Consider the following 9,072-nt stretch of genomic DNA (forward strand, 5'->3'; position numbering starts at 1 on the left):
GGTCTAGAAGTGACACGAGAACCCGTGTGCTGACACACAAAAAAGGCTCGGCAGATAGCTTGCGTGCCAGTTGCTCCATCCTCTGTATCCACATGGACCCCTCCCAATATCTGCTGTAAAGATGCAGGCAAGGAAAAGCGCAGGATGGGCTTCTTACAGACGGAGGCGATGCCAGGCGTCGATGGCTCTAGCGGCAACTAGTGTCAGGGTGGAAATATAATCGTGGCCCCCACCCCTAACAGTCAGAGAGTCCTGGATGGGAGTCTTCCCAATGTCTACTTTATCGTCCATCCTATAATCAACATGCATGTTTACATCTTGTTTTGGGGACATTTCCGAGCAAATTGCAAAATTGCAGCTCAGTTCAAACCAATACGTAGTCAGCAGGGTTCAAACCTGAGTGGGGAGACCCCAATTGATTTCGAGTCCATCGCTTTAACCTCTCAGCCACGACTACCCATGAGAGTAAAACTCTCACTCGAAAGATCGTGCTGTGCTTACACAGAAGAGTGCTTAGTCTCTAGCGCCTTGCCTCTAGATCTTGTCCTGTACTTTCCACCCTTTTCTCTCATCATGCACCGTTCTTTCTCCTCACAAGTTTCTTTTAAATGTACATATACGTTTGAAATTGCAAAACGAAAACTGTCAAAACGTACCAGTTTCTCTGCGTTGGCCAAAAGGATGAAGCCGCTTTTACTCCTAGGATCTTGCTTGAATAGCTCAAGTGCGCCGCAGCCTTCTTTAGTAATTGTATTATACTGCTATTTTAAGATTGTTTTCCAAACCAGAAAAGAGTAAATAATAAAAGCGGGCGCTGCGCCATAGTCAGCAGTATTTGAACCTGCGCGGGGAAACCCCAATGGATTTCTAGTCCATCGCCTTAACCACTCGGCCACGACTACTCCTGAGCAAACATGTTTCTACTATAAACTTAACACTTTAGCCACACACACTGTCTCCTCTGCCCCTTACTTTATGCCGCTCTGCACCGTTCTCTTTTGGCCCTCCCATGACCCTTGAAAATGCATTCAAAAGTCAGAATCTCTATGGTCTGGCCCAAGTTCCTTAAATGCCATATCCCCTCCCTGCCAAGCTCGGACTAAGTGCCAGGGACAGATCTGTGCTAATAAACCTAGCAAGCGGCCAGGCAGCAGAGCCTCACCTTCACTAGGTTGCACTGGCTTCTGCCAGCTCCAAATTGAAACTGTTAACAGTGTCCTGTTTGGAAGCATGCCTGGGCAGGGGCTGTCTCTATGCAAATCGAGTTGCAGAGGCCTCCTGGGAGCCAATTTCGGCAGGCCATTTTGACAGGCTCCAGAGGAATAAATGGCCGCACGAGTGGTCCGGTAGTTAGTCTAAGCCATATGGCAAAGATTTGGGTGGTGGGCCTTCTGGGCATGTGGCCCTAAGTCTCAGAGGACCGCAGAATGGGTCCCTTCTGCCCATACAGAGAGGTCTTGGCCGATCGGGGTCGAGAGGACAGGGGCCTCACCACCCTCTGACGGTCCTCCTGGGCGCCCTTCCTCTGCTCTCTGCTGTTGTGGCAGAAAGCTGTGCCTTCAGTCCCCTGGCTTGCACAGGGCAGCAAAAGACTGTACTTTCACTGGGTCGCAGGTAGGGGGCCTCTCCTGAATGCATCTGCCAAGGAAGGTCTAGAAGTGACACGAGAACCATTGTGCTGACACACAAAAAAGGCTCAGCAGATAGCTTGCGTGCCAGTTGCTCCATCCTCTGTATCCACATGGACCCCTCCCAATATCTGCTGTAAAGATGCAGGCAAGGAAAAGCGCAGGATGGGCTTCTTACAGACGGAGGCGATGCCAGGCGTCGATGGCTCTAGCGGCAACTAGTGTCAGGGTGGAAATATAATCGTGGCCCCCACCCCTAACAGTCAGAGAGTCCTGGATGGGAGTCTTCCCAATGTCTGCTTTATCGTCCATCCTATAATCAACATGCATGTTTACATCTTGTTTTGGGGACATTTCCGAGCAAATTGCAAAATTGCAGCTCAGTTCAAACCGAGACGTAGTCGGCAGGGTTCGAACCTGCGTGGGGAGACCCCAATGGATTTCGAGTCCATCGCATTAACCTCTCGGCCACGACTACCCATGAGAGTAAAACTCTCACTCGAAAGATCGTGCTGTGCTTACACAGAAGAGTCCTTAGTCTCTACCGCCTTGCCTCTAGATCTTGTCCTGTACTTTCCACCCTTCTCGCTCATCATGCACCGTTCTTTCTCCTCACAAGTTTCTTTTAAATGTACATATATGTTTGAAATTGCAAAACGAAACCCGTCAAAACGTACCAGTTTCTCTGTGTTGGCCTAAAGGATGAAGCCGCTTTTACTCCTAGGATCTTGCTTGAATAGCTCAAGTGCGCCGCAGCCTCCTTTAGTAATTGTATTATACTGCTATTTTAAGATTGTTTTCCACACCAGAAAAGAGTAAACAATAAAAGCGGGCGCTGCATGGTAGTCGGCAGGATTTGAACCTGCGCGGGGAAACCCCAATGGATTTCTAGTACATCGCCTTAACCACTCGGCAACGACTACTCCTGAGCAAACCTGTTTCTACTATAAACTTAACACTTTAGCCACACACTCCGCCCTTACTTTATGCCGCTCTGCACCGTTCCCTTTTGGCCCTCCCATGACCCTTGAAAATGCATTCAAAAGTCAGAATCTCTATGGTCTGGCCCAAGTTCCCTAAATGCCATATCCCCTCCCTGCCAAGCTCTGACTAAATTCCAGGGACAGATCTGTGCTAATAAACCTAGCAAGCGGCCAGGCAGCAGAGCCTCACTTTCACTAGGTTGCACTGGCTTCTGCCAGCTCCAAATTGAAACTGTTAACAGTGTCCTGTTTGGAAGCATGCCTGGGCAGGGGCTGTCTCTATGCAAATCGAGTTGCAGAGGCCTCCTGGGAGCCAATTTCGGCAGGCCATTTTGACAGGCTCCAGAGGAATAAATGGCCGCACTTAGTTAGTCTAAGCCATATGGGAAAGATTTGGGTGGTGGGCCTTCTGGGCATGTGGCCCTAAGTCTCAGAGGACCGCAGAATGGGTCCCTTCTGCCCATATAGAGAGGTCTTGGCCGATAGGGGCCGAGAGGACAGGGGCCTCACCACCCTCTGACGGTCCTCCTGGGCGCCCTTCCTCTGCTCTCTGCTGTTGTGGCAGAAAGCTGTGCCTTCAGTCCCCTGGCTTGCACAGGGCAGCAAAAGACTGTACTTTCACTGGGTCGCAGGTAGGGGGCCTCTCCTGAATGCATCTGCCAAGGAAGGTCTAGAAGTGACACGAGAACCCTTGTGCTGACACACAAAAAAGGCTCGGCAGATAGCTTGCGTGCCAGTTGCTCCATCCTCTGTATCCACATGGACCCCTCCCAATATCTGCTGTAAAGATGCAGGCAAGGAAAAGCGCAGGATGGGCTTCTTACAGACGGAGGCGATGCCAGGCGTCGATGGCTCTAGCGGCAACTAGTGTCAGGGTGGAAATATAATCGTGGCCCCCACCCCTAACAGTCAGAGAGTCCTGGATGGGAGTCTTCCCAATGTCTGCTTTATCGTCCATCCTATAATCAACATGCATGTTTACATCTTGTTTTGGGGACATTTCCGAGCAAATTGCAAAATTGCAGCTCAGTTCAAACCAAGACGTAGTCGGCAGGGTTCAAACCTGAGTGGGGAGACCCCAATCGATTACGAGTCCATCGCCGTAACCTCTCAGCCACGACTACCCATGAGAGTAAAATTCTCACTCGAAAGATCGTGCTGTGCTTACACAGAAGAGTGCTTAGTCTCTAGCGCCTTGCCTCTAGATCTTGTCCTGTACTTTCCACCCTTTTCTCTCATCATGCACCGTTCTTTCTCCTCACAAGTTTCTTTTAAATGTACATATACGTTTGAAATTGCAAAACGAAAACTGTCAAAACGTACCAGTTTCTCTGCGTTGGCCAAAAGGATGAAGCCGCTTTTACTCCTAGGATCTTGCTTGAATAGCTCAAGTGCGCCGCAGCCTTCTTTAGTAATTGTATTATACTGCTATTTTAAGATTGTTTTCCACACCAGAAAAGAGTAAACAATAAAAGCGGGCGCTGCTCGGTAGTCGGCAGGATTTGAACCTGCGCGGGGAAACCCCAATGGATTTCTAGTCCATCGCCTTAACCACTCGGCCACGACTACTCCTGAGCAAACCTGTTTCTACTATAAACTTAACACTTTAGCCACACACACTGTCTCCTCCGCCCCTTACTTTATGCCGCTCTGCACCGTTCTCTTTTGGCCCTCCCATGACCCTTGAAAATGCATTCAAAAGTCAGAATCTCTATGGTCTGGCCCACGTTCCTTAAATGCCATATCCCCTCCCTGCCAAGCTCGGACTAAGTGCCAGGGACAGATCTGTGCTAATAAACCTAGCAAGCGGCCAGGCAGCAGAGCCTCACCTTCACTAGGTTGCACTGGCTTCTGCCAGCTCCAAATTGAAACTGTTAACAGTGTCCTGTTTGGAAGCATGCCTGGGCAGGGGCTGTCTCTATGCAAATCGAGTTGCAGAGGCCTCCTGGGAGCCAATTTCGGCAGGCCATTTTGACAGGCTCCAGAGGAATAAATGGCCGCACAAGTGGTCCGGTAGTTAGTCTAAGCCATATGGCAAAGATTTGGGTGGTGGGCCTTCTGGGCATGTGGCCCTAAGTCTCAGAGGACCGCAGAATGGGTCCCTTCTGCCCATATAGAGCGATCGGAGCTGAGAGGACAGGGGCCTCACCACCCTCTGACGGTCCTCCTGGGCGCCCTTCCTCTGCTCTCTGCTGTTGTGGCAGAAAGCTGTGCCTTCAGTCCCCTGGCTTGCACAGGGCAGCAAAAGACTGTACTTTCACTGGGTCGCAGGTAGGGGGCCTCTCCTGAATGCATCTGCCAAGGAAGGTCTAGAAGTGACACGAGAACCCTTGTGCTGACACACAAAAAAGGCTCGGCAGATAGCTTGCTTGCCAGTTGCTCCATCCTCTGTATCCACATGGACCCCTCCCAATATCTGCTGTAAAGATGCAGGCAAGGAAAAGCGCAGGATGGGCTTCTTACAGACGGAGGCGATGCCAGGCGTCGATGGCTCTAGCGGCAACTAGTGTCAGGGTGGAAATATAATCGTGGCCCCCACCCCTAACAGTCAGAGAGTCCTGGATGGGAGTCTTCCCAATGTCTGCTTTATCGTCCATCCTATAATCAACATGCATGTTTACATCTTGTTTTGGGGACATTTCCGAGCAAATTGCAAAATTGCAGTTCTGTTCAAACCAAGATGTAGTCGTCAGGGTTCGAACCTGCACGGGGAGACCCCAATGGATTTCAAGTCCATCGCCTTAACCACTCGGACACGACTACCCATGAGAGTGAAACTCTCACTGGAAAGATTGTGCTGTGCTTACACAGAAGAGTCCTTAGTCTCTACCGCCTTGCCTCTAGATCTTGTCCTGTACTTTCCACCCTTCTCTCTCATCATGCACCGTTCTTTCTCCTCACAAGTTTCTTTTAAATGTACATATATGTTTGAAATTGCAAAACGAAACCCGTCAAAACGTACCAGTTTCTCTGCGTTGGCCTAAAGGATGAAGCCGCTTTTACTCCTAGGATCTTGCTTGAATAGCTCAAGTGCGCCGCAGCCTCCTTTAATAATTGTATTATACTGCTATTTTAAGATTGTTTTCCACACCAGAAAAGAGTAAACAATAAAAGCGGGCGCTGCACGGAAGTCGGCAGGATTTGAACCTGCGCGGGGAAACCCCAATGGATTTCTACTCCATCACTCGGCCACGACTACTCCTGAGCAAACCTGTTTCTACTATAAACTTAACACTTTAGCCACACACAATGTCTCCTCCGCCCCTTACTTTATGCCGCTCTGCACCGTTCCCTTTTGGCCCTCCCATGACCCTTGAAAATGCATTCAAAAGTCAGAATCTCTATGGTCTGGCCCAAGTTCCTTAAATGCCATATCCCCTCAGTGCCAAACTCGGACTAAGTGCCAGGGACAGATCTGTGCTAATAAACCTAGCAAGCGGCCAGGCAGCAGAGCCTCACCTTCACTAGGTTGCACTGGCTTCTGCCAGCTCCAAATTGAAACTGTTAACAGTGTCCTGTTCGGAAGCATGCCTGGGCAGGGGCTGTCTCTATGCAAATCGAGTTGCAGAGGCCTCCTGGGAGCCAATTTCGGCAGGCCATTTTGACAGGCTCCAGAGGAATAAATGGCCGCACAAGTGGTCCGGTAGTTAGTCTAAGCCATATGGCAAAGATTAGGGTGGTGAGCCTTCTGGGCATGTGGCCCTAAGTCTCAGAGGACCGCAGAATGGGTCCCTTCTGCCCATATAGAGAGGTCTTGGCTGATCGGGGCCGAGAGGACAGGGGCCTCACCACCCTCTGATGGTCCTCCTGGGCGCCCTTCCTCTGCTCTCTGCTCTCTGCTGTTGTGGCAGAAAGCTTTGCCTTCAGTCCCCTGGCTTGCACAGGGCAGCAAAAGACTGTACTTTCACTGGGTCGCAGGTAGGGGGCCTCTCCTGAATGCATCTGCCAAGGAAGGTCTAGAAGTGACACGAGAACCCTTGTGCTGACACACAAAAAAGGCTCGGCAGATAGCTTGCGTGCCAGTTGCTCCATCCTCTGTATCCACATGGACCCCTCCCAATATCTGCTGTAAAGATGCAGGCAAGGAAAAGCGCAGGATGGGCTTCTTACAGACGGAGGCGATGCCAGGCGTCGATGGCTCTAGCGGCAACTAGTGTCAGGGTGGAAATATCATCGTGGCCCCCACCCCTAACAGTCAGAGAGTCCTGGATGGGAGTCTTCCCAATGTCTGCTTTATCATCCATCCTATAATCAACATGCATGTTTACATCTTGTTTTGGGGACATTTCCGAGCAAATTGCAAAATTGCAGCTCAGTTCAAACCTGCGCGGGAAGACCCCAATGGATTTCGAGTCCATCGCCTTAACCACTCGGCCACGACTACCCATGAGAGTAAAACTCTCACTCGAAAGATCGTGCTGTGCTTACACAGAAGAGTGCTTAGTCTCTAGCGCCTTGCCTCTAGATCTTGTCCTGTACTTTCCACCCTTTTCTCTCATCATGCACCGTTCTTTCTCCTCACAAGTTTCTTTTAAATGTACATATACGTTTGAAATTGCAAAACGAAAACTGTCAAAATGTACCAGTTTCTCTGCGTTGTTCAAAAGGATGAAGCCGCTTTTACTCCTAGGATCTTGCTTGAATAGCTCAAGTGCGCCGCAGCCTCCTTTAGTAATTGTATTATACTGCTATTTTAAGATTGTTTTCCAAACCAGAAAAGAGTAAATAATAAAAGTGGGCGCTGCGCCGTAGTCGGCAGGATTTGAACCTGCGCGGGGGAAACCCCAATGGATTTCTAGTCCATCGCCTTAACCACTCGGCCACGACTACTCCTGAGCAAACATGTTTCTACTATAAACTTAACACTTTAGCCACACACACTGTCTCCTCTGCCCCTTACTTTATGCCGCTCTGCACCGTTCTCTTTTGGCCCTCCCATGACCCTTGAAAATGCATTCAAAAGTCAGAATCTCTATGGTCTGGCCCAAGTTCCTTAAATGCCATATCCCCTCCCTGCCAAGCTCGGACTAAGTGCCAGGGACAGATCTGTGCTAATAAACCTAGCAAGCGGCCAGGCAGCAGAGCCTCACCTTCACTAGGCTGCACTGGCTTCTGCCAGCTCCAAATTGAAACTGTTAACAGTGTCCTGTTTGGAAGCATGCCTGGGCAGGGGCTGTCTCTATGCAAATCGAGTTGCAGAGGCCTCCTGGGAGCCAATTTCGGCAGGCCATTTTGACAGGCTCCAGAGGAATAAATGGCCGCACAAGTGGTCCGGTAGTTAGTCTAAGCCATATGGCAAAGATTTGGGTGGTGGGCCTTCTGGGCATGTGGCCCTAAGTCTCAGAGGACCGCAGAATGGGTCCCTTCTGCCCATATAGAGAGGTCTTGGCCGATCGGGGCCGAGAGGACAGGGGCCTCACCACCATCTGACGGTCCTCCTGGGCGCCCTTCCTCTGCTCTCTGCTGTTGTGGCAGAAAGCTGTGCCTTCAGTCCCCTGGCTTGCACAGGGCAGCAAAAGACTGTACTTTCACTGGGTCGCAGGTAGGGGGCCTCTCCTGAATGCATCTGCCAAGGAAGGTCTAGAAGTGACACGAGAACCCTTGTGCTGACACACAAAAAAGGCTCGGCAGATAGCTGGTGTGCCAGTTGCTCCATCCTCTGTATCCACATGGACCCCTCCCAATATCTGCTGTAAAGATGCAGGCAAGGAAAAGCGCAGGATGGGCTTCTTACAGACGGAGGCGATGCCAGGCGTCGATGGCTCTAGCGGCAACTAGTGTCAGGGTGGAAATATAATCGTGGCCCCCCACCCCTAACAGTCAGAGAGTCCTGGATGGGAGTCTTCCCAATGTCTGCTTTATCATCCATCCTATAATCAACATGCATGTTTACATCTTGTTTTGGGGACATTTCCGAGCAAATTGCAAAATTACAGCTCAGTTCAAACCGAGACGTAGTCGGCAGGGTTCGAACCTGCGCGGGGAAACCCCAATGGATTTCGAGTCCATCGCCTTAACCACTCGGCCACGACTACCTATGAGAGTAAAACTCTCACTCAAAAGATCGTGCTGTGCTTACACAGAAGAGTCCTTAGTCTCTACCGCCTTGCCTCTAGATCTTGTCCTGTACTTTCCACCCTTCTCTCTCATCATGCACCGTTCTTTCTCCTCACAAGTTTCTTTTAAATGTACATATATGTTTGAAATTGCAAAACGAAACCCGTCAAAACGTACCAGTTTCTCTGTGTTGGCCTAAAGGATGAAGCCGCTTTTACTCCTAGGATCTTGCTTGAATAGCTCAAGTGCGCCGCAGCCTCCTTTAGTAACTGTATTATACTACTATTTTGAGATTGTTTTCCACACCAGAAAAGAGTAAACAATAAAAGCGGGCGCTGCACGGTAGTCAGCAGGATTTGAACCCGCGCGGGGAAACCCCAATGGATTTCTAGTCCATCGCCATA

The 9,072-nt window shown here is 50.1% G+C and overlaps 4 non-coding genes across 4 annotated transcripts; all 4 read right to left on the minus strand.

Moving 5' to 3' along the window:
* Positions 1–375: 375 nt before the first annotated feature.
* TRNAS-CGA (transfer RNA serine (anticodon CGA)) lies at positions 376–457 on the minus strand. The gene has a single exon. It is a non-coding gene; the product is annotated as a tRNA-Ser (tRNA).
* Positions 458–2,024: 1,567 nt separating this feature from the next.
* TRNAS-CGA (transfer RNA serine (anticodon CGA)) lies at positions 2,025–2,106 on the minus strand. The gene has a single exon. It is a non-coding gene; the product is annotated as a tRNA-Ser (tRNA).
* A 3,186-nt stretch (positions 2,107–5,292) lies between these two features.
* Positions 5,293–5,374, minus strand: TRNAS-UGA (transfer RNA serine (anticodon UGA)). Its single transcript has one exon. It is a non-coding gene; the product is annotated as a tRNA-Ser (tRNA).
* A 3,190-nt stretch (positions 5,375–8,564) lies between these two features.
* Positions 8,565–8,646, minus strand: TRNAS-CGA (transfer RNA serine (anticodon CGA)). The gene has a single exon. It is a non-coding gene; the product is annotated as a tRNA-Ser (tRNA).
* Between the last annotated feature and the right edge of the window lie 426 nt (positions 8,647–9,072).

The sequence above is a fragment of the Ambystoma mexicanum genome, chromosome 3q (assembly GCF_040938575.1).
Source record: "Ambystoma mexicanum isolate Mex_15411 chromosome 3q, UKY_AmexF1_1, whole genome shotgun sequence".
Lineage (NCBI taxonomy): Eukaryota > Metazoa > Chordata > Amphibia > Caudata > Ambystomatidae > Ambystoma > Ambystoma mexicanum.